The 25,822-nt window shown below is 42.7% G+C and overlaps 1 protein-coding gene and 3 pseudogenes across 5 annotated transcripts in view; all 4 read left to right on the top strand.

The window, feature by feature from the left end:
- Positions 1–1,782: 1,782 nt before the first annotated feature.
- The window catches only part of LOC147820571 (olfactory receptor 7D4-like), a 192,775-nt gene continuing 168,735 nt past the window's right edge, over positions 1,783–25,822 (top strand). For 3 of the 5 annotated variants that reach the window (XM_087204029.1, XM_087204030.1, XM_087204032.1), the window contains exons 1-2: positions 1,783–1,825; positions 20,180–20,254. The gene's annotated coding sequence lies outside the window, so the exon portion shown is untranslated. Of the gene's footprint in view, positions 1,826–20,177; positions 20,255–25,822 lie in introns of those variants that run through there. The other 2 variants (XM_087204033.1, XM_087204031.1) reach the window with 2 other exon arrangements.
- On the top strand, positions 11,308–25,599 carry LOC106008728 (neuroepithelial cell-transforming gene 1 protein pseudogene; annotated as a pseudogene).
- LOC147820572 (lysocardiolipin acyltransferase 1 pseudogene) lies at positions 21,556–25,599 on the top strand (annotated as a pseudogene).
- On the top strand, positions 22,765–25,599 carry LOC147820573 (neuroepithelial cell-transforming gene 1 protein pseudogene; annotated as a pseudogene).

Below are 25,822 nucleotides of genomic sequence, written 5' to 3' on the forward strand. Positions count from 1 at the left end.
CCTGGCACAGCTCGGCTCAGTCCTAGGCACTCTGCTCCCTGCATGGCTGTACCAGCGTGACTCCAAGGGCAGCTGGGGGCCTTGCCCAGGGGGTCCTTACTAGCCCTTGGTGGCTAGTCACCGTATTCAGGCGGGCAGACCTGGGCTCAGTCCTGGGTGCTATGTTCCCTGCACTGCTCTACCTGGGCGGCTTCTGGGGGCAGTGCCTGCGGGGGTCCTTAATAGCCCTTGTTTGCAAGTGGGCATAGACAGCCAGGCAGAGCTGGGCTCAGTCCTGGGAGCTCTCCTCCCTGCAAGGCTGTACCAGCATGACTCCAAGAGCAGCTGGGGGCTTGCCTGGGTTGTCCTTACTAAGCCTTTGTGACTAGTGGTCGTATCCAGCTGGGCAGAGCTGGGCTCAGTCCTGGGCTCTCTGCCTCCTGCACCTATCTACACTCGCAGATCCACGGGTGGTTGGGGGGCTTGTCCGGAGGGTCCTTACTAGCCCTTGTTGGAAAGTGGGCGTAGCCAGCCGGGCAGAGCTGCGCTCAGTCCTGGGCGCTCTGCTGCCCGCACCGCTCTACCTGCTCGGCTCCCAGGGCGGCTGGGGGCCATGCCCTGGGGGATCCTTTCTGGCTCTTGCTCACCAGTGAGCTTAGCCAGCTGGGCAGAGCCGGGCTCAGTCTTGGGTGCTCTGCTCCCTGCACGGCTCTACCAGTGCGGCTCCACGGGTCTTTGGGGGCTGTGCCCAGGAGGGTCCTTAATAGCCCTTGGTCACAAGTGGGCATAGCCAGTGGGGCAGAGCTGGGGTCAGTCCTAGGTACTCTGCTTCCTGCATGGCCCTACCCATGGGGCTCCATGGCTGGCTTGGTGGCGAGTCCGGGGAGTGCTTAATAGCCCTTGGTCACAAGTGGGTGTAGCCCACCGGGCAGAGCTGGGCTCAGTCCTAGGTGCTCTGCTCTCTGCACATCTCTACACCAGCAGCTCCAAGGCGGCAGGGGTTGTGGCCAAGTTCCACCTGACCAGACTATGCCCCACTCCTTCCCCCAATGGCCCCCAGGTTTCTGTGCGCATGCGCAAGCGGTCACATGCGTTATACTTCCCACCCTGTGCGTCGGTCCACCTTCTGCCTGTGAAGGTAAGGAGCGGCCTTCGGGCTCGGGCCCTGAGAGATGGTTCTCTGGTGGCTGGAGCCTGAGGACTGGCCACTTTCACCCTCCTTTCTGCCCGGAGGACCCTGCCGCTGCTCCACTCTCCAACTCCCTTGGTCAGGTGGGGCCTTGCTCTGTTTCTGGTGACCCAGCCTGGCCCCTCCCCCTCCTATTTCCCTCCCCCCAGTCCTTCTGCCAGTCTTCTCCCTGTCTTTTCTCCCCCACCCCTCCCTCCGTCTCTTCCTGTCCCCTCTTCTCCCTCCTCTCCCTCTCCTGATAACCCCCCACCCCACCTCCATCTCCTAAGATCTGTTTTGCCTGCCCAACCTTCTTTTCCTTGTGACCGGTGTTGGGTGGAGGCTGTGTATGTTTCTGTAGTGTGCAGACCATAATGAAGTGTAATCTTTTCCTCCTGCTAAACCTCAGGAGCATCAGGTTGCAGCCTTGTCTTTGTCCTCAGAGCCAGTCAGTGGTTTGGGACCCGAGGACTCGCCCCTGCCCTCACCACTCCAGACCACCATCCTCCGGGACGCCAGACACCTAGCACTGGAGGCCCCTACCTGGGACATCTGGCTGCCACACTTCCAGGACTCCAGGCTGCTGCCTAGGACTCCAGACGCCCACCCAGGATGCCCAGCTGACCATGCCCAAGGCCTTCCTGTAACTTGACCAGCAGAATTTATGGGGCCCAGCAGGTAAGGAGGGCTACAGAAGTGAGGAGAAGTGTCACCATCGATTGGAGGAAAGGGGAGGGCTGGCTAGGCAGAGGAGGTTACCCAACGCACCAGAAAACCAGGGTCAGATATAGAGCCAGGGTTGAAATTGATGTTGAGGTTTGTGTTACTGCTTGGCATCCAGTTCGGACTGGTTAGATGATTGATAATGTTTTGTCAAGAAATCAGTGGGATTTTCAAAAGATATTGCACTCCTTAGATCATTTTCACTTTCACCACTTACCCTGCCTGGGAGAAGTATTCTCTTTCCATTCAGATCCAGTTTTCTGTATCTTCAACTCATTCGAGGACTGTTTCTTTGCCTATTTTTCTTTTTCTTTTTTTTTTGGTACAAGGGATGGGACTGCTGGGTCCTTGGGCTTGGGAGGCAGACGGTGCAATCCCTGGCCCCTGGGTCTGTTTCATCTTGGCACAACCTTGGCAGATATAGAGGACACACATTGTTTGTTTGTTTTTTTGATCTGATGCACAGTTGTTGTTTTAATCCTCTTCAAAGTATGCAAAACATGTACAAGTCTTAAAAATCAAGGCCAAATATAAAGTTTACTGAGAATTCTCAGCTTCTTCCAGTTCCTGTCCACTTTGTGTACATAATCATTATTGGTAGCTTCAGGGTAGCCTCCTTTGGTTTTTTTCAGCAAAAATAGAATCATGTATCTAAAATACCTCTGCACATTTAGTGTTACACTGACCTGCTTTAGGTACTCTCGGGGCTAAAACCATCCACATTAGTCAGTTCTTATGAGCGTGCAGGCTGGGCAGGCTCCTCCAAAGGCTGTGCATGCTCGGAATCAGATCTAATGCAGCACACAGACGTTTACATGATCGGCCCACATCGCTGCCCACACAGTCACTTGGAGAAGAGGGCCAGAGCTCTGTCCACCTGCTGGCCATCCGAAGGATCTAGTCAAAGGCCTGGAGCCCACAGCAGTGTCCCGCTCGAGCTTGCATCAGGAGCCCGGGAGCGTGGGGATCCGCAGTGTGGGAGGGGGCTGTGCCCAGAGGGTGAAAGGGTTGGCTCTGGAAGCTGATGAATCTTCACTGAGCCAGAAGAGGATGCCCAAGGTGAAGGTGAAGATGGGAGCTCCTCCCAGGAAAATAAGCTGAAATCCTTTGCGCAACTTCTCCTTTTATACTGTTCAGACACCAGTCCTAAAAGTGGGCCTTCCCCGCCCAGAACCATGCAGAGTTCCCACTCAAGTTAATCAGTAGAGTCATCAAAAAATAGTTATTGTGGGGGCCGGGGATTTAGCTCAGTGGTTCCGCTGCCTGCCTCGCAAGCATAAGGTCCCTAGCTGGATCCCAGGCATTTGTTACTGTGAGCTCTTTGGTTGGAGTTAGGTTTGCTCCACTTCCGGGTTGTAAAGGTGTGGAGCCATGTTTTCTCCTAGTGCTCATGTTGTTGGTTGTTTTTCTGTCTCATCCACACTCTTCACACCACACTACACATGACAAGATGTAGATCCAGTTTTATCAAAGCTGTGAGGGTCAGGGTGCTGCTCTGTGGTGCAGCACTGGCCTGGTGTGCGCAGGGCCCTGGGTTTTATCCCCAGCATCGTTCAGAGGAGACCAAGGTCCAAAGCTGAGGATGCCTCCCACCCATCCATCAGAGCCACCGCTACTTGGCGGGTTTCCTCCTGTCCCTATCTTTCTGTAGTAGAATGTGGGAGACCAAAAAGCACAGGCTTGCATTCTTTTCTTTTTTAAAAAAAGTAGGAAAAAATTATTGGGAGAAAGAAAGCTTCTGCCTAAGAGAGACAGAAGGGGGACCAGAAAGTGGGTTGCCCCAGGACACACATTTTTGCTTGAACATCTATTTTCAGTTCTTTGGTGTATCTACCTACAAATTACTGGTAAGTGAAACGTCTATCATTCTTTTTGAGAAAATACCACACTGTTTCCACATACCACACAGGCCGCAACTGGTGTCAGGGCTCCACTTTCTCCTCATTCTTACCATCACTTGGTTAGTTTGCATCCTTCTGATGAAAGGTACTCTAGTAGGAATGTAGGGGAACCTCGATGTGCATAGAGCTTCTGTTTCCTTACTGCTTGTGATATGAAGCACCTGTTTCTGTGTTTATGTGCGAGGGTGGAGGGAGTCCTGTGACATTCCTAGGGGAATCAGGTCATTTTCTCAGTTGTCCGGTTTCAGTTCCCACATTCGGTGAGGTGACTGTCCGCAGAACCACAGTCCTTCCCATGAGAGTGTTCATCACGTCAGTCTTTGCAGTCTCCCTTCCTTGGGTGTGCAGCAACAGTCTGATCCCAGTGTGCTCACAGCACTCTGTGGCCTTTCCCACGCTGTTCCCTTTTCATGACCAGCTGCTGTAGGTCAACAGATCCTACCCTTTTTTTTCCAGTTGTCTGTTCGGAGCTCTACCTCCACCAGTGAAGCTTCCCCGTATTCTTTGTGGAAGGTGGGCAGAACAGCAGTCTGTGGCCACCACTTTGGCCTTGCTGCCCCCTGCCACATTTTCCCAAAGACCTCCCCATGGATTCTGTGAGCCAGGTCACTCAGGTGGGTGTGCGCTGGTCTCTGCACCCCAGTGCCACCTGCACTCCCACCCTCATGCCTGTGGGATCCCTGTCCTCTGCATGGCTCCTGCTTCTTCCTGGGTTTGCTCCTTCCAGTTATGCCCTCCCCAGTCCCCCCACCCTGGGCCCTTCTGCTCTGGGTCTCTTCAGCCCAACACTTCAGTTCCCACCGGCCGCCTGCATTCATGCTCTTCCACACTCACCCCCTTTAGTACACAAGGCAGCCAGGGATTTTTCAGATCCCAGTCCTCCCCTGTGCCCTGCTTGTCCCTTTCTGTCACATCCTTAGTTGGCCCCTGAGCCACGAGCACAAGCCCTGTGCACAATGCGTATATGTTTTCCAAATTCCACCCACCGACTACATCTGCCAGCATGTTTGCTACGCAGTTCCACACTGGGAAGTCAGCTCCTCTGGGCAGGGCCATCTTTATTTTGTCCCTGTTTGTGTTCAGGTGGGAAGGGGAGTGGAAAAGCTCACAAACCCAAACACAGATAGAGAGATACAGAGAGAGAGAGAGAGAGAGAGAGAGTGTGCAAACAAGAGTGTGATGTAGCAGGTATTAGAAGATACGTTCCAGGACTGGATCTTAAGACCTGAAATCACAGAAAAAGGACAGAGTGTTTCACAGACACACAGGGAAGCCAAACTTTTGACTGCGGCTTCAACTAAAGGGATCTAGCATTGACTATGAAAAGGGGGACTGGGCTGCTCACAGAACTAAGAGAATAGTAAGCTTTTATGGATTTGCTGCATTGGGGTCAAGTCCAGCAATTTCCAACGCAGGAGTACAGTTCCAGAAAATGTTTCTTGTGTTACATGTGGTGTCTGGGGTGGTCACAAACAACTCATCCTTGAGGTGGTTGAACTTTTGTGTTACTGGCAAGGTCACACTGGGCCACACTTCTTAGCCTGTATACCTGTGCCCTCTTTAGAGCCCCGAGACTTCTGGCACTTGGGCTACTGTGGTGGTTGAGATGACACAAGTGTCAGGGCAGAGAAGACAGGAGAGAAGACACAGGGCAGCTTCAATGCACGGTAGGCCACGTTAACCCTTCATGATGACCTTGGACTTATTACCAATTATAGATGTTCCACAGGTTGACACGCAGAGCCAAGTAGAATTGGACTTGGGGTTTGAGATAGCAAAGTGGGCAGAAGCAACAGGAAGACAGAACCCAAAATCTTACCTCATTTTATTCACCCATCAAATCTCTGTAGGCTCAAGCGCAGGGTCAGTGTTCTTAGCATAAATGACCTTCAGGTCATCAGAAGTAACCCAGCCACTGTTGCTTTCATCATCATGTCAGAGCTTCGTTCCTACTGCAAAGCTGTATGACCTGCAAAATGAGTGATTTTTCATCACACTGGAGCAAGGAAAGTGAGACGATTTCTCTAGGTGTTTCCTGGGTCACAGTTTTTCATACCATGTTCTCATGCTGTGTGGGTGATTTTAGCAGGACTTGATGGCAGGTCTGTCCAAACATGCCATGACACAACGGGTAAGAGCATATTGCTCCCGGGCGCTGATCTTGTCACCACAGCCCTTGGATGCAGTCCTGTCTCATCCTCCCGCTCTGGCTCACTTTGTTTTTATCTTGCCTTTTTCCCATTCCCTGTGTAGTCTTCTCTGGAACACTGAATAGTTCTTTAAAAATGTGTGTTTCCTTTTTTCCCATGTTTTCCATATTTTTTTCTCTTTAGCTTTACATAGTTGCTTCCATCTTTTAGTTTAATAATATTTTCTACAACTGCATTCTCCTGTTCAGCCTATAGGCTCTACATTTCATTTGACATGCTATTATCTGCACCCCCATTACTGACACTGACACCTCTTTCTCTTGACTAAAAATCTCCCATCTGCTTCTCATATTTTTTTATTGCCACATGTTCATGAGAACATTCACTGTTTGTTTTGCTGAATCTGGCTTATTTTGCCTGACATGATCTTGAGATGCATCCACTTTGACAGTCATGAGAAAATTGTATTTTTGGCTCAATACTAGTCCACTGTGCACTATTCAGGATTTTGAGGAACACCTGTACTGATTTCTGTAGGGAACATACTACTTTACCTTCCCACCAGCAGTGCATAAAGGTTCCTTTAACCCCAGTCTGACAAGTGTTTGTTATTTTTCTTGTAATCCTCTTGAGGTTAACCATTCTTAACTGAAATGGAATCTTAGTGTAGTTTTGATTTGTGTTTTTCTAATCCCTAAAGATGGCGAACATTTCTTCATATATTTATTATCAGCCATTGGTATAGTTGAGAGAAGCATCTGCTCAATTTATTAGTCCTTGTATTGGGCTCTTTTATTTTTCCATATTTCTTATATGTTCTCGATATTTATCTTCCATGGGAACATTAGCTGGAAAAGTGTTTCTTTTCTTCTGTGGCGTCTGCCTCTACTGTGTTGTTACCTTTACTGTACAGAGGCTTTTCAGTGAGCTGTTTGTATTTTGCATTTTTTTGTTTGTTTGGTACAGGGGATCGAACTCGGGACCTTGCATTTTCGAGGCAGGCAGCTGCACCACTGAGCTAAATCCCCAGCTGTACAGAGGCTTTTGCATTTGATGCAAAGCCGCTTGACAATTCATTCTCCACATAGTGTTTTCTTATTTTGCATCTACATTTGTATTTGGAATTCTCCTGTAAGAAAGATGGTGTTGTGAATCCTGTCAGTGAAGTATTAGTGAAGCTGTGGATGTAGCTGAGCGACACAGTGCCTGCCTGATCACTTGGGGTTTGGCAGCCTATAGACAAGGATAAACAAGATCTTTAAAGAAATTAGAGCATGTATAGTTAAAGTATAAGCACTAAAATAAAAAAGTGGTTGGGGAAAAAGCCATGTTTAGAAACTATTTTTAAGGGTCGAACATGGCGATTGGAATTTGTTGGCTCCTAGACACCTCCATCAATGGAAATTATCTGCAAGTCTAATATTTTGTCATAATTTTTTGTAATTAAAGCTGTAAAAATATCATAAATTTAATAATTTTAGAAAAAATGTGAGCTAAAATTTTTACTACTCTTTTTTAGGTCTTATAAATTTCATAATTTTGTCTGATGACCTGTAACAGTGTTTAACCACCAGTGTATCTGGTAACTGCCAGTAGGGGCTAGCAAATGGAGCCTCTTTAATTCTAGCTACATTATTATGGCCTGGACTTTGCATGTCTTTTAGTTACACTTTTTTTTTTTTTTTTTGTACCAGGGATGCAATTCAGGACCTTGTGCTTTCCAGGCAGCCACGGTACCGAGCTAAATCTCTGTCTTCTAGTTGTACCTTTTTACTGGGTGTTTCAGACCAGTTAAGGTCAGTCATAGACTTCACGTGCTTGTTTCTCTGCTGTTTCAGTCAGTGTGGCAGTGTGTGCACATAAAATTAACCTCTTGTTATCCATCACGGTAATGAAGACTGCTCAGGCATTAGTTGGAACCATCCATAGAGCCTCTCAGCTCCTGTCAGTGTCAGGTGACAGGATGTGTCACAGCCTTCCTTGACCATGTTACTTTCATTTGAAAATGTGGGAGATTTTTCCTTCCAGGTGACATTCCTTTGACAAACTGTACGTTATTGATTCTTATCTTTTTCGTGTTGAACAATCTCCCTGCTCAGGAGGGTTGTGTGACTTACCAAAGTTGTAGGATCTCATAGAAAAAGTTCTCTCATGTCCTGAGTTTTTATTTGTTACCTTCGGGGCCAGGCCAAAATATTGGCTATTTTCTTAGCCTAGTTCGCTTTCTAGTTCTAGTCTCTAAACTTTAGTTGTTGAACACCAGAAGAGATCAGTAACATTGGCATTACAATGGGAGTAGTATACTTATTATAATTCTATCTGGATAACACTTTGAACTATAAAATGAGAGGACTGCTATTTTTATCAATCATGGTCATTTAGTAGTTGAATTTGTGTAGAAAGTTAACAGAAAAAAAAGTTTAAATCAAGAGCCACATACAATATTTTAACATGATGAGGATGACATCATTTTTGTAACAAACTTAAATGTCTCTCTTGATATAAAATAGCCATTGTTAAGCACACTCATCCCTCCCCAAAAACATAACAACTCATACCTCAGTTGTTATCTGTTAATAGGATGTCATCTAAGGAAAATGTAGCAGCCTATAAGTGTACCTGTAGTTGTAGCCTTAGAGAAAGGCAAATACCTAAATCAAAAGGAGGTTATTACTATAAACAATATGTTGGAAGACCTGTACCATCAGAAGGCATGAATACATTTAGTACATCAGAAAAGTAGCAATAATAAGTATCACAATTATATGAAATTTCATGCCCTTCAATTTAGTTTGGTACCAAAAGTATCTTTTAAATAAAACCTTTTTTGTTTATGTCACAGAAAATGTAACCTTTTGAAAATGACCACTGTAAACATATCACAATGTTATGTTTGGCAGTGCTTACTGGGGCAAGTCTTTTATAAAAAAGTCTATGGAAACTATTGGGGTCACCCTATTGGACAAAGGCTGGAAATCTGCCCAGGTGGCTACTCTTTTATTTACCAAGTTGAGTCCCATTAAGTAATCTCTCCAAACCCAAGGGTCTGATAATCTTCACAATTTTTTTTTTTTTTTGGTACCAGGGATTGAACTTGGGTTCTTGCGCTTGCGAATCAGGCAGGCGGCAAAAGCATTGAGCTAAATCCTCGGCCCTTGAAACCAATTTTCAATAACCAATAAAAAGCAGATTGTAAAAATTAACACATTATTTTAACCAATACAAGTTTTTGAGTTATATATAGACAACAGTACACACTACATTTGTAAATTTAATATTGGTATCATTAGGAGCAGTCAGGAATCTGGGAAAAAAGGGCATGTCTTTATAGTTAATAACTTTTCTCTATAAACCAATTTAAATTATAGGCAAATATCTTCTTAGTAAAAATTTCACAAGGATAAAATTATTGAGGTAAAACAAAATTATTGAGCTGTGTGATTAGACAGACAGGAGACTCTCCTTTATGGAGTACCGTTTTGCCCTCCCATCATGCAGAGCTGGGGCTCATTTGTCCCACAGCAAAACACCAGGGTGTTTTAAAATTCACCCTTACCATTGCAGCCTTTCCTATGACTTGGCAATAGTGGGTGAGAGGACAGAGCAGTAAGCTGATAGTGGCATGTGAGGGGGTGGTGCTGTTAAATTGCTCTCCTCTTTGGGAGGGGCTGAAGCTGCTGGGGGCTCAGGAAAGACAGAGTCACCAAAAGAGCAGTTGGGAGAGAGTAGCGTCAGGAGGGGTTCAGGCTGCAAGGAAACACTCTTCATGAGCAAGAGTCAGCTGAAAGTTGGAAACATCAGCCACGATTGCACAGTCCAGTATGGTCACTGTATCTACTTCAGCCACCATAACCATGGACGAGACATGACCAAGGCCACCACAGGTGCCATCCTAACTGAGAGCACAGCCATGTTGAGGGTGACGAGACCTGCCTCTGGTGCAGGTGGAGCCATGGGATTGTCTGTGGCCCATGGAGTGGGCTAAAGTGCAGGAGCTATCGCCCAAGGAGCAATTGAAGTTGTACGTGCAGGTGCCGCTGCCTCTGAAATGACTAGAATCATTTCAGGCACCATCTTAGCTAAGGGCACAGCTGTCTATTCTGAGCTAATTGGAGCAGAGTTAAAACCAAGTGAAGTAAACTGCAAGAAAAAGTTTGAGAAGAAAGAGGATAATCTCTTTAGTGGACATCACAGAGAATGATTCCTGCACGTTCCCAAATTTCCATGTCTAGTGCCCCTGCTTTGGAGAAACAGGGACATATTTGTAAATGTCTAGTACCATATAAACAATAGTACCTTCAGGTATCTTGTAGATAGCCTGCTATAATCGGGTCTGCAGCACTGTTAAGTATAGGTGCTGCTCCTCTGACCAGATCTGACACATGTTCCCGGAGTATTTAGAACAGACAGTAATTGGAAGGTTAGCTATTGGCTGGTCTTAACTGTTACCCCGCATCTGCATCTGGAATTACTCCAAGAGAGCCAAATGTTGTCTCAAATTCCACCACTTTGTCTTGCAGGCAAAGTCACCCAGGGGTTCAATCTATACCCACATTGCGTGTCAATTATAAGGGACATTATTGACAACCCTGGCCGTGGGTCTCCATCTCTTGTGAGCCAGTCCTATGTTCCTGAAATAGGAAAGAGGGAAATAAAGACACAGAGAGAAAGACTTGAGAGAAACCAAGCCTTGGGCTGATCCAAGCTGCTCTGGTTAGCAAAGACAGAGGACCCCAAGGACATGCAGCATTTATTTATTACAAGCATGGAAATGAGGGACCTAGGCAGGCCTCAGGAACCTCTGGATGACATTTAATGTCAGGCAGGGCTATAGAATGTGGGCACTAGCATGTCTTTGCTAAAGAGGAGCAAAGGTTAATTTAGAGGGGAAGAATATATTTGGAGACCATTGACCAAGGCTGAGTGACCTCAGCCAATTTCTGCTGCTTCTAATGTAACACAGCCAAATTATGGAAGGGAATGAGGCAAGGAGCTTGTGCTACTTACAACTTATAGTATGCTCATACTGGGCAGAGGTGTCTGCTACAGAGCAGGGCGGCCCTAGATTGTGTGGGGAATTTTGAATCAAGTGGGGTGGTAGTTGGGTGGGCATGCGGATGGAACTCTGCTCCTGATTGGCTCTTGGTAACCAGGTTACCACAGGATGCACTCCATTTGGCTGGTGCTGGCCTCTTGTTTTCAGTTGATAGGTGGTAGATGAAGGAGAAAGAGATCTGACCTGATCTCTGGCACTGGATTTGGCTCTCAGCACGTGTGGGATCTCTATTCACTTTGAACTGAGTGAGATCACAGCCCCTCAGTAGACTAGTCAGCTTTGGGGGCTGAGTTGGTCCAGTGGGGCTGAGTGAAGGTGCAGTGGTGCCCCATGGGGAACATCCTGAGGTGTTGTGTGGCTCCCAATGCCGGCCCCAAGGTGGGCAGGCGCAAGGGGCTGGTGAAAGCAGACTTTGAGTCTGAGATCTATGGAGCAGTGGCCAGTGATGTGGTGGCAGAAGCACCTGCTCCACAGGAGACCGAGGAGTTTTTCATGGGACCCAGGGATGACCACATTGGTGACTGCGAGATGCCCCAAGGTAAGGAGTTGTAAGAGGTGGGGACACTATCTGCCCTTAGGTGAAGCCCTCACTTTTGGAAACCCCAGGGCCCTGGGTGGGGAGGGGGCTTCAGGATCATTCCTGCCAGGGCCTGGCTTTCTTGGGGCTGGGCACATGTAGTGGGAATTTGATGCTGCTGAGCCTCACTTTCCCACACTTACCCCTTCCCTGTCTCGTGAGGACCTTCTCTTTCCCTCTCTACCCTACCATCCAGTTCTTGGCCCCTTTTATTACCAAATCCTATTCTGGACTCTTTCTGTTAGTAGCTCTCTACCTTGTCCCACAGGACTTTATTGGGACTTTATAGTATATTCACTCCCTTTTCTTAAAATTCAAACACACCAGCATCAGAGCTTCTGTCCCATCTCCCCATCCTCACCTTGACTGGTACCTAAGTGAAGGAGACAGGTAAGAACTGATTCTTCCCTCCCTCACACCAGTCGGTTCAGACCCAAACACTTCCTCACACCAGTCTAGCAGTTCAGACCCAAACACTCGAGGACCTCTTATGTAAATTCAAGTAGAGTTTGTCATGGGAGTTGTTACGGTATTCTTGATGTTACCTCTGTAGAAGGTGATTTATTCTTCCAACTGTTAATTTGAGCACAGAAAGAGAGAAAAATGGGGGAGGGGAGCTTTGGAGAACTGAGATCAATGTCAGATGTGCGGAAAAGTTTTTTGTTTACACCAGTGTTTTCTTAGATTGTTCTGCTTACTTTGCATTTCGCACTTTGACAAATAGATCTCCAGCCTTGCTCCTGTGACTTACCAGCCTTTATCTTCCCCGTTGTCAGTGACAAGTGAGGTTGCACATGAGACCATGCGATGGTGGTGCAAAGTTTGGAAAGAAGAACTGTGAAGGGCCGGGGATTTAGCTCAGTGGCACCGCGCCTGCCTTGCAAGTGCAAGGCCCTGAGTTTGATCACTGGTACCAAAAAGAGGAGGAGGAGGAGGGGGAGGGGTACGGGAAGGAGGAAGGAAAGAAAAAAGGAAAGAAAGAAAGAAGAAGAAGAAATGTGAATGTAGGGTTTGATGAGGAAGGCAAAGCTTTGGGAGTTAAAGCGGCAGTCCTGCCCGCTCTGGAGTGTTTGTTGCCGTCCTGTCTCCTCTCTTCCCCCTCCTCCCAGTAGAATCTGGCTCAGCTGCTAAGAATGTTGGAGTGAAAGGAAACTGCTGGAGAGAAGAGAACAAATGTTTTAATTTTACTCTAGGATTTTGGAAAGCGTAAAAATAGTCATGGCTATCAAGTTGGTTCTTGTTGAAAATTACCTTTGTTTTTCTGTTTGAAGTGCCGCAGAGTGAATACAAGGCCTTTGCACCTAGCCCAAGTCTTTTTTAAAAAGTGTTTTTTGAGAGAAGATCTCTCCCCATCAGTAAGTTTTCCAGGCTGGGGTTCGACTTGGAATCCTCTTCCCTTCTCTTCCCAGAGAGCTCCTGTGAAGTGGAATGCATGGTGTCAGAACGCTGTATGAGTCCCACCCAGTCCCGGATGGCAGAGTTTATTGCGTTACTGCACAGGAAATGTCTTACAGGTCTTCATTTTTACTTTATTGGGCTCTTAGTTTGTGAGTCTAATTAAGCCTCATGATCAACTTGCCTCTGTAACTTTTCAGAATATTAAAAATCATTAAAGAATGAATAAATACATGAATTATACCTTTACATGCAAAGCAGGTAGGTAGTTTTGAACACGTACACTCTGCTTTATATACTCTAGTATAAAGTCACACTCTGACTTTACACAAAAATTAGAGGGATAGCGTATTGCAAACGTGCTAACGAAAAAGGGGGAAAGCATAAATAGGACTTTTTATAATTCTTTATGCTTTACAACATGGTCTCATGTGATGTACTTCTCATTTGGCGCTTCCAAATGCAAAGTATACCTCTGTATACTCTCTCTGTATTGCAGATTAAGAAAGAAAGTTATGAAATGACTGAATCAGCTTCTGGCTAACTCCTAGCTCAGGCTGACATGGAAGTGATACATATCCCAAATTCAGTTCTTGAAAAAAACTTTTTCAGAATGCATCTCATGTTTCATCCATAACTATGTCTGTCTCTTACAACTTACTCCCATATTACTTAATTTCATTTAGGTTTTTGTACAACTCAGAGGCAACGGTTGCCTCCCTGTGCCATGTGTGTACATTGATTCTAATGCATAGGAAAGAAGTAAAGTAACAAATGGCCTAAATGTACTAGTGAGGTCAATGGGGTTGTTCTGGGAACTGCCTTGAAGGTTCAAATGCTGTGGACAGTGGAATGTTAGGAGAATCTGGCAAGAGGGCAGCAAGTGTAGGGGAAAGATAAGCAGCAGTAGGCCTGAGATACTGAAAAGTACTCTGTTACCATAGAGCCTGTTGTTATATATTTATAACATGAGGGTTAAATTTTCATTTCCAATTTCCATTTCTCTTTTAATTTTTTCCCATTTAGTTTATTGATACATCTTAGGCATACAATGCAGTTACATTCGTCATTGGGAACTTGTTCCCTTACATGATGTATCTTGGTTCTTATTTTTTCCCCATACCCCTGCCCTCCCTTCAACTATTTGTCTTTTATAACTGAATGTGTAGGGGCAGGGAGGTACTTCACTTGTAGGCTACTTCCTTAGCATGCATAGAGCATAGGTTGGATTCCCAGTACTGCAGGGAAAGTAAAATGTTGCCATTCACTAAAGTGATGAGAATCCTCAGCTTCATTATTTACTTATTATTCTTAAATTTGCATACAGACAGCACCAGACACCAAATGTACAGTATAGGTACATTGGAAGTCTGCTTTTTGTCATATTTCAGATAATGTTATATCACTTTCCCTGGAAACTGCAAAATGCCCACTTAAATATAAAATATTCAGAGTGAAGAGTTGGATTTCTACATAAACTATGGTCTGCTTTGTTTTTCTCTCTCCAATCATTTCAGAATGACATTTCTTTCCTAACAACCTAGGGTAGATTTCAGATACATTCAAAAGAATTTTCTTTTACTTTGCATTTAGCAGGTTAAGTTAGACCATCATTTATTCACAGGTACATTATGACTTGGTTCAGTATCTTTAAAATTATGATCATTCAGTTCCATTAAATGTTTGTTTGTGGTGACAGAGATAAAAATATGTTGGTGACTAATGAAATGTACCTCCCTAGTATAAAATGCAGATGGTGTATTTTGTCTTGGAATTTAAGTCTATGAGATGAATCATTTCATGCTGAAGATATTTTAGTATTAAATGTTCCTATGTTAAATTGAAGTTGCTTCTGACTTTTTGATGGAAATTATCTGGATTTTTTTGTTTTGTTTATTTTGTTTTCCTTTTCAGTACTGCAGATCAAACTCAGGACCTTGCACTTATGAGGCAGGCTGGGCACCACTGAGCTAAATTCACAGCTCTTGATGGACATTAGAATTCCATTGTTGGACATTTGTCCTTCTTTTTTTTTCGTACCAGGGATCAAATTCAGGTCCTTGAGCTTGCGCAGCAGGCGGCGAAAACACTGAGCTAAATCCCCGGCCCCTCATTTGTCATTCTTAATAGCCTATCTCATATCTACATTTTAATAGCTACCACTCTTAAGACATCTGCAAATAATGCTGATCTTAGTTGACAAAGCAAGAAACATTAGAAAAAAATCTTAGAATGGGTGAATGGGGAGAAAATGAACTAGTTTTGTGTACAGTGAAAGAAACGTTTATTGAGCAGCCAGTCTGTGTTTCAGATACAGGGCAGACAGTGGTTTACAACTAGCCTCCATCCTAACCCTGATCATTATATTGTAGAAGGGCAGGGCCACGCAGTATATGCATAGCTGAGAAAGTCAGGTAGTGAGGTGAGGGGAGAAAGTAAAATAGGGTAATGATTGGGGTGGGAGACTAGTTCTCCATAAACAGTGGAAGACGGCTGGTCTCTTTAAGCGATATCTGAACAGCATTAAATGTGGGAATGGTGTGAGAGGGACCGTGCTTCCATGCAGAAGGATAGCTCTGTCTTTCTGTTTTTGTAAATGGGAACAAACTCGATTTGGGCAAAGGAAAGAAGGATACAAATTCAGCTGCAGGAGACTGAGATACCAGGAGGAGGTTGGTGGGTCAAGACTTTTGTATGGTAGTGGGCTTTGACAAAGAATACTATGGGCTTTAGTTGTCACAGGAAACCATGGGAGGATTATAGGCAGGGGAATCTGTCCTTTAGAGAAAAGTCAAACTGGCTGTGAATTTCAGATGTATGGCCTGTGGAAATAGACTTTATAGGATGACTCCTATGGGCTGCCTTAAATGCTACCTTGTTTTCTTACCTCTCCCCACCCCAGGGTATTAAAGTATTGAAACCAGTAATGTGTAGTGAAAAAGTGGTAGTAACTTACAACCTGGAAACATGAAAGTCTAAGAAGCTGAGTAAAGTTTTCCTAAGGAATACATAAATGAAAGGTGGTTTAATACAACCTATGAAATGCCACATCTCTGTCACAGTTGCTAAACGTAGACTGAGTATTAAACAACAGGGCAAGATTGAGAAATGATGGAGAGGCAGATCCAGAGTGTGGCTCATCAGAGGATATAACAGAGAAGTCGGGCAGGAGGGAGCACTGAACTGCAGCGCCCAGGGGCTCTGCTTCATATTATGCGCCCTCTGATGAGGCCAGCAGCTCCAGGCAGTGGAAAGTGTGGACTCAGACAAAAGCAGCAGTTTGCATGGTAATTTTGAGTCTAGAGTGGTTCTATTTTGGGCCATAAAACTAATATAATGTGTAGCACAGTGATGATAGAGTAGGTTGGTAAATGCGGCAGCCCTCAAATAAACAGCTGCACAGCAGTTGACCCAGAAACTATGGACATCATCTGTGTAAATGGGATCTATTGAAATCAGTGTGTTTTCCTCAAATGTTATTTTTCCAGATAGTTTTTGATCACTGCCTTCTATTAATAGTTTTGATGAGAAAAATTATATTTAACAGTTTGCATTTGCATAATGTAGTTCTTTAGCACTGCATGCATTTTATTCCAATTCGCATATCTTTCTTCATATTTTTAATTACAATTGAGATGGATGTTTCAACTGATAGTATCTTAGAAGTAAAAGCATTATTAGATATCAGTGATGTTTTATAGATTTATTTCTGACATATTTGCATGAAGACTAGATTTAAATTTTTTTAATTGTATTTTTCCAGTATCGGCCCATTATGCTGCCAAATTAAGTTTCATTTAAAATTCATGACACAAAATTGGTGAATTTTCCAGTGGAGTTTTAAATCACAATCTCTAATCATAGTTTGAAATATTTGTATAGGTTTCTACAGGGTTTTCAGAGATTTATGGAACTTTCATGATAATCATAGTTTTTACAATTACATCTTAAACATCATGATATCTGTTTAAAATTGTGACAGAGAGAGCACGAGCACATGTGCACATGTGCGTGCATATTTATGGGCACTAATGCCTTGCAATAATACAGTGTTTATGAGTTTACTGTCTAATAACACAAATGTCCATTGTATAAAATAGCAATATATGGTGTTTAGCAGTAGCAGAAAATGCAAGTTATGTAAAACAGCGTGGTGGGATACAGACAAAACTAGTCCTTTCTGAAAATTGTGTAAATGACAATCTTCAGGCAATAGTGGATACAGCACCTACTGTACTTACACATGGTATGAAACTCATCAATGTGAAAATTCCACTATTAAGTATGGGAGTGTGGTCTATCTGTAATCAGGTATTGCAGATTACAGGCAAAGTAACGTTCCTCATGCACACCAGCAGGATTTTAAAACTCAAAGGGAGGGTAGGAGGTAAAACTGTATCATTGGTAGCATTGTACCCTAAAGTGCCCTTCTTTCCATTCAAAGACAAGTTAGCCCTGTATGTTCAACCAGGACATAATCCCTTTTTGTCTCATCACTGCACCTTTTAAATCTTTCCTAAGCAGATAAAAGGAATAATTTTAATAAACTTTGTATATGAATGCTTTCTTCATAGTATAACAGAATTTTACAAGTACCTAAGTCCTCAACCAATAGGGGATTGGCTACATAAAATATAAGAATAACGTTTGCTGCATCGTTACATGTATTACAAAAAAAATCCAAACCAGTAGATATGATTGAAAGGGCTGAGCATTTTTCTCTAAGAAAGGAACAGTTACATTGTATAGTGTTGTTTTCTTTTCTTTTTTTTTTGTTTGGTACCGGGGATTGAACTCGGGTCCTTGTGCTTGCGAGGCAGGCGGCAGAACCAGTGTGCTAAATCCCCAGCCCTTCTTTTCTTTTTTGATTGTACTGAGGATCAAACCCAGTCCTTTGTGCTTGCTATGTAATTTTTCTTACACCTTAGCCCAAGAGCTGTTTTTAAAACATGCAAAATCAAAGCAACTAAAAGGAATGGTGATGGGAATATTGATAATTTTTTAACAAAGTGTGATTTTGGCATTTGAAAATTTCAGTTCATGACATTTGTTAAAGGAGCCATTGACTTTTGCATGTCCCCACCTCAAGCGTGATCATTACCTCTGATTTACCAGGTCTCTTAACAATTACAAGTTACAGAAAACCTATCTCAAGGTAGACTTCTATAACCCTGGAGTTCATGAAGGTGGATGACAAACAACTTGATGCAGGAATTTAATCTTCTCAAAACCCATCTCAGTTCTCCTCCCCTCTGTTCATCTCCTCTGCAAAGTCTTTCCTCCTGTGATGGCAATGGCCGCCACCAGCACCTGCTGACTACCTGCTTAATGGTCCTAGAGTCCTTCTCCTCTGGTTGTTGGGAGGTCTCAAGAGAGCAGTGATTGACTGACCAACCTTGGGCCACGCACCCATCCTAAAGCCCTGGAGAGGCTGCTAGCCTGTCCCTTGGGCTGCTTTCTCTTATTTTCTGCATACATGTTGTCATTTTTCATCCAAGCCTTGTGGAAATTTGTCTTTAAATACCATAGCACCACATGTTGGTGTGGAAGTGTGTGTGTGTGTGTGTGTGTGTGTGCGCACACGCGCATGTGTGTGTGTTTTAAGCTGATTCCTCTTACTGCCTATATCAAACTAAGTTTTTGATACTTAGTTTTTCTGTTCTTCTCTTGAAAATGTGTTACTATGAAGGTGCTGATCCCTAATATGTCTCTCTATAAACTACTTTTAATAGTTTAATAATTCTGAAAATTATATTTTGAAATTCAGATAGTTATATATTCAGGTTTTTTGTAGGAAGTGGTCTTAGATTCCTTCACAGGGTTCAGATTACAGATGGCCAGGAAAGTGCCTACCTGTCATATTGTGCACAACATGATCTTATTTTTCCTCATAACTAAGATTTTCTCATCTTCGAAAAGACATCCCTAAAACCATAAATTTTTGGAGGTCTTCTACATAACAATAGTTTCAATGAATGTGAGGAAGGAATTAAACAAAAAGAACAAAATATGGGTTTCAGTAAATATCTCATGGTCCAGCTCTAAAATTAAAGTGGATGATTCAAATTCTGTTAAACCTGGAAGTCCTATACTGTGTGTATGCAGGAGTCTCACCATATTACCAGGAGAAGGCAAAAGAAAAGGTTTCTAATTAGACAAATTTCTAAAATGCTTAAACTGTAGTCAGTAGTAGACTGATTATGTGTGTGTGTGTGTGTGTGTGCGTGTGTGTACATTCTTATTTTGTAAGAGCCAGTGATATGTGGTACGGTATATTTTGATTTAACCACTGAATTCCCTTTTTAAAAATTAGAATAATTTTTAATATGTGTGAAAGAAATATTGCTTAACTCCTATTCTGTCTGAATCTCAGAACTGTATCTTTCAAGATTGGTTAAGCAGCTTGAGATTACCGAGGAGGGTCTTAGCCCCCACCCTGTGACTTTTGTTATCCCATCTAACAGCAAAGTACATATTACAAAAGCTTAAGAATCTGCTTTATAGTCTTTACTAAACAGAAGGTTGTCCCAGTTTAGTGCCAAAGTGAACTTCTGGGCAGAAGGGACAATGAAAATGTATGTAGCCTTGGAAATTGAGATGTTTTTAAAAACTGTTTCTATCCAGGAAGTGTTTTTAGATTAAGGCATTGGATTTGTAAGGAGTCTTAAATCTGCCATGGTGAATAGCCATCAAACAGCACAGCTATCAAAATGCGTTCACTTGATGCATGCATCTAGAATTAAGCATGCCATTGGTTGTCTAAAGAATGTTTGGTATTTTAAAATAGTTGTTACATGGAACTGGTATCTCACAGTATATCCATGATGCCAGGGTGGTGCTTGCTACTGGAAACTGTTCCTGTACTATGCTGGCAGTATCAGCACAGAAGGGGGTGCTTGTATTTCTGTTGGATAAGTAGGGCAGGGGAGGGTGCATATTCATCTCCGAAGTGCATTGGATTCATCTCTAAGCTGCGTTAGATTATTTAGGTACAGTTTAGAAAACTAAGTCTAAGACATAGCCTATTTTACTCCATAGGTATGGAGAGATTCTACAATGTACAGTTCCCCAGTAGGATTCTTATATTGTTGCCTTTATTTCTTTCCTACTCATAACTAAAAACATTCTCCTACACTGTTCTACATGATTAAAGTTATTTTTGTAGCAATTTTTAAACCATCTACTTTTTTACAGAATTAAATCATTGTATCCTTCTCTTTTCCACTCTAGGTGTAGCTTTGGAATCAAGCCCTTGTGACCATCCAAGGGCAAGCACCATTTTCTTGAACACATGTCAAGCATACGGTAAGACACTGCTTTTGCCCTTGTAGGATAAGGATGAAAACAGCTGCTATTGTATGTCACATATTATAGACAATATTTAGAAGAAATCATACATTGGTTTCCATTTTTCCACTTTCCATATAATATTCATGTCACTGTTACCGTGTGATTATACATTTTCTTTTTATTGTCACAGTATAATTGAGAGCATGCAGACTTTCGTTTACATATTTTGCCACCTCTGTATCAGTATAGTAGACCACATGATGAAGAAGTAGTCATGGGGCCATTTTCAAATCCCCGGATGATGGTGGCAGCGGATCCCTGTTAGTAGGCACTTGCTGCCTCACTGGAGCTTGTGGGCACAGTGACTGTGTTGGTCTCCCAGCTCAGCCACCACTCCACTGCCTTTCCTAAGACATAGAGCCAGAATTGGTGGCACCAAAGCAGCCACGGCCTCAGAGACAAAGCACCTGGACCTCTGGGCTCAGCAAGGACTGCACCTTGGGTCCTTCAGCTAACACTCCCAGGCTGGAACCACCAGATGGCAGAAAAGAAAGCTAAGAGAGAAAGATGATGATGATGTGAGCCTTAGCAGCCTTGATCTGAAGGAACCAAACAATGAAAGAGTTCAACCTTTAGCTCCGGTCACAGTTTTGACAAACGTAATCTCTGCTGTAAGAAATGGAGAAGTGACATGTTTTGCTCACACAATACAGTCATTTACCCTTTGTGCCGACCACAGATCACCAGCCTCTGCCCCAAAGTCATCTAGCAGATCAACAGTCCCAACACCTGCCAAAAGAAGAAACAGTATGCTATGGTCAGAGATGTTAGACATCAGCATGAAAGAGTCTTTAACCACCAGAGAAATCAAATGTCAGGAGGCAATTTATGAAATGTCCTGAGGTGAACAGGATTTAATCGAAGATCTCAAGCTTGCAAGAAAGGCCTACCATGACCCCATGTTAAAGGTGTCTGTCATGCCAGAAGATGAACTCGTGCACGTTTGGTGATTTGGATGCTTAGATACCTCTGCATGAAGATTTGTTGGTGAGAATAGGAGAAGCAAAGGATTGGATGAGAGCCAGTGAGGGCAAGGGTTCTGGCTGCCTCATGGGCTTCTCCTCCTGGGGTCAGAGGTGGGCCTAGGAAAGGAAAGGCTCTGAAAGACTTGAGTTGGGACTTTTCTTCTGGGAGGCTGGTAATGAACAGATGAGATGATATATGTGTTCCATGGAAAAATAAACTGGTGCTTTTGAACCCATGAGTAAGTAGCAAGGCAGTTTCTAGCTACAGAACATACCTTGTAAAATCGAATCATGGTGTCATGGAAAGGGATTTACTTTATATTCATTCTTTTTTGTGGAAGCTTTTATGGCAGCATTTTCATGCTGGGTCCGTCCTTACCTTTGAGGTTTGTAAACCCATCTTGGTATCACTGGATCAACAACCGCCTTGTTGCCACTTAGCTCATGCTACCCGTGGCATTGTTGGAGACCAAGTTTGGTGTAAAAGTGATTATAGCAGGTGATGCATTTGTACCCAGAAAAGAAAGTGTCACCATCATGAACCACCGGACAAGAATGGATTGGATGTTTCTGTGGAATTGTCTGATGAGATAGAGCTGCCTCAGATTGGAGAAAATATGCCTCAAAGCCAGTCTCAGAAGAGTTCCTGGATTTGGGTGGGCCACGCAGGCTGCTGGTTATATCTTCATTCACAGGAAGTGGAAGGATGATGAGAACCATTTTGAAGACACGATTGATTATTTTTGTGATATCGCTGAACTACTTCAATTCCTCATATTCCCAGAAGGGACTGATCTCACAGAAAATAGCAAGGCTCGAAGTAATGATTTTGCTGAAAAGAATGGACTTCAAAAATATGAGTATGTCATACATCCAAGAACTACAGGCTTTACTTTTGTGGTAGACCATTTAAGAGAAGTGGCTGATAGAAGAAATGATCTTATAAGAAGTTTTGCCAAGGGCCAGGATTTAGCTCAGTGGTTTCGCCACCTGCTGCACAAGTGCTAGGACCCAAGTTTGATCCCTGGTACCAAAAAAAATTAGAAGTTTTGCTCAAGCATCTGGTGTAATCGGTCCCTGAAGGTACAAAGGTTAGTGAAGCATAGCTTGGCTTCACCTAATAGCATAGAGCTCACAGGCTGGTATGGGAGACAGACATGCAAACAGTTAAATAATGCACTACACTATTCAGCTTTCTTTGCCTTGCATAGCCAACCAATCCAAAGCTGAATACTTGTATAGCTTGAAAATCAGACTTGGCTGCTGCTCCTCTGAGAAGGTATCCTGCCTCACTCCCTCTGCCATAGAGTTATCCATTGCTTCCTTTGAATGCCCCTGTATCTTATGTAGTGTTACATAATTGTCCTTATCACACAGTATAGTAATTTGTTTACATGCCGCTCTCTGCCACCAGACCTTTAATGACAGTTTTTATCTTTGGTCATCCAAGCTCCTGGCACAGAGCTTAGCACCCACTAAATGCATCATAAATATAGATGAATGGATGCTATCTCCTCTTGTTCCCTCTCCAGTCCCTCTCCCACATTCCAGCATGCAACCTTAGACAGTGAGGGAGCATAAAAGAAATGAGGCAAAACTCAGGTGTAGAAAGGAATATTAAAAAATATTCATTGATTGATAAGACACAATTCTTTCTCTTTCCTATCTGAATAGTTATACTAATGTATTATAAAGCCCTGTTAACTTAAATTTCTCACTTCAATATGAATTATATTGTTTGGAGAATTGGGCTGAAATGTATAATTATTTCATTTATGAAGAAAGGGGTTCCTAAACATAGAAACTGAATAAAATTTGGACAGTTGTTAAAAAAAAAAAGAAAGAAGTAACTAAGCCTGATTGAATAGTTGAGCATATTGGTCATGTCTTTGTGAACTGGTTACCAGGCTTGAAGTCCTACAAAGACTACTGTAGTAGCCAGCTGGCAGGCAAAGCTCCTCTTGATCAAAAGAAACTGGATCCACGAGTCCAAGACTTCCTCCAGCAATGTCTTGAGTCTCCCTTCAGTCTAAAACTAGATCTTCGAAGCCTCTTAGATAGCCCTTGAAGTCGCCTAGTCAAATATCCTTTACTAGAAATTCTTAGAAATTCTAGAAAGAAATTCTTAGACACACTCAAAGACCACTCTGATGTTCAGCATCTGAAGGAAGCAGTATTGATTAATACAAGGAGTTCTCTGTGATACCAACCTGAAGAAAGGAGAATCTGAGTGCCAGTACTGCATTGACAAACTGGAGTATCTGGATGAGAAGCAAAAGGACCCTAGAATTGAAGCAAGTAAAGTACTGCTGTGCCATGGGAAGCTGAAGAACAAAAATGGGACACAAACTACATTTTCCTTTACATTTTCAAGATGTCTTGGTTTTGACTCAGCCTGTTACACGGAATGAGCATCATTCTTACCAGGTTTACCGGCAGCCAATTCCAGTCCAGGAGCTGGTGCTAGAGGACCTGCAGGATGGTGATGTGCAAGTTGGAGGGTCCTTTTGAGGGGCTTTTGACAACTCAGACAAAGCTAAAAATATCTTTAGAGTCCGCTTCCAGGATTCCTGTCCTGGCCAGTCTCACATGCTACAAGCCAGTGATATGTTCCATAAGCAGCAGTGGTTCAACTGTATCTGAACCGCCATTGCCCCTTTCCAGCAGGCCACCAGTCCACCAGAGCTTCAGGGTTTGCCAGAGCTCCATGAAGAGGGTGAAGAAAACAACCCTTCTTCTGGGAACCTCCAAGCCCAGAGAAGGCCATCAACAGTTTCCAGTGTTACACAGGTAGAAGGTGACGAAAATGCATCTGAATTCGGTTTTGGTATACAAGTAGCAGAAGATTCCAAGTGTATAAAGGGACATTGAATACAATCTGGTGTCCTAAGAGCAAAGGACAAAGTGCAGCTAAGTGGCAGACAAAAAGAGACTGGTGTAAAGAAGCTCTGTGGATTAACTGGCAGGGAGACTATTTATAAATGTGTACAGTTCTGTTTTTCTTGTAATGAGACTATCATAGGGTTATTTTATACCAGCTGTAACATTTTCATGGTTTAAGGTTCTTTTTCCTTTTTAACTTTTATTTTATTTTTTAATGGCAGCTAAAGGTATTCAGATTACAATTAAGTTGCAGACTCTTTTCAAAGATATTATCTTGGATTATTTAGAACAAGCCTCATATTTTTAATCTGATGAAATATTTATGAACTTAACAGGTTTTCCTGTTTCTGGACTCATCATGACTTTCCAGTACCAATCAAATGTGATATTTATGATATCTGCTAAAAGTCAGAATTTTTCAAATACTGGAATTCTACCAGCATTCTTTGTTAAGCCTTGCATGCCAAATTTAAAATTTTTATATTGGCACCTAAAATTTGCATGAAATACATGTTTGAAGTACTTCAGAATTTACTGTGAAGTGTAGCTTCTTTGGAAAACCATAAAAGTTAGTTTTCCATTAACTGGAATACTGTATATTATGTTAGGCTTTTATTTTCACTGCACATTCCTCATTTTTCTTTCGTTTATCCTGCCAATTATTTAATTTTTTTATTGTAAAGTAGTTTTTAGTATTTGCTTTTAGTTTTTTACTTTGGGGCCTTTTCACATTGGCATGTGTTTAAAAAATATTTCTCTTCCTGATTAAAATGTGTGTATGTATATGTGTGTATACATACACACACACACACACACACACACACACATATATTTGTGGATTTTAAAATCATACTAACTTTACCAAGTAAAACCAAGACATACTGGTTTTGAGCCAATTAAGAAAATTGTAGTTTTTAAAGTGTAGCATTTCAGGGTAGTGAAGACACATGAAATAACTCAGTATATTTTAGACTACTGAAAGAAAATCACTTCAAGGATTTTATTGAAAGTTTTAATGTCTGAAAAGCAAGAGGGAAGGTACTTGACTGATAATAAGTAAAAGAAAAAAAAGAGGAAGAAAGAAAGTCCTTTGGTCTTCAAGTAAACAACACTGGTTATGCCAGAGTGTGAAAGGAGATAGGAAAAGCTCAACTTGAGGGTTTGTGGTAAGTTGTAGAAGGCTCGAGGGGATGTGAACTTTTATTTGCTTTGGTTTATAATATGTGCAAATAATGCATTTGAAAAGAAACAAATGTGTTCAGAGTTGGACAGTATTAAATCAGTTTTGGTGGATTTATTCATAAGATGGATAAAAGACTGGTGATTATAGTATTTAAAAGGGGGAAGGAGAACTGAAGCCCTTTGTCATCACAAGTTTGTATAATGATGATCAACTCAGTGTTGACTATTATGTGAAATATATTTGCCAATGGAAATGAAAATTTGAAAATACTATAAGTACATTATTCAAATGATTTCTCTGTATAAATGAATTATACAATTTAAAAAATCACACACAATCACCCCAGAAAAACGTAGTCATGGATTTGTACTTACTCTTCCATACTATTTTGTGCCTTTCCTCAGGTTCTATAGAACATACTTTAAAGATAAATGATAGGAATTATGATACAATTAGACTATCATGTCAACAAACTTTTAAAGTCATATATGC

Source organism: Heterocephalus glaber, unplaced genomic scaffold, assembly GCF_053883595.1.
Source record: "Heterocephalus glaber isolate CG9 unplaced genomic scaffold, H.glaber_assembly_v1.0 deba00001845, whole genome shotgun sequence".
NCBI lineage: Eukaryota > Metazoa > Chordata > Mammalia > Rodentia > Bathyergidae > Heterocephalus > Heterocephalus glaber.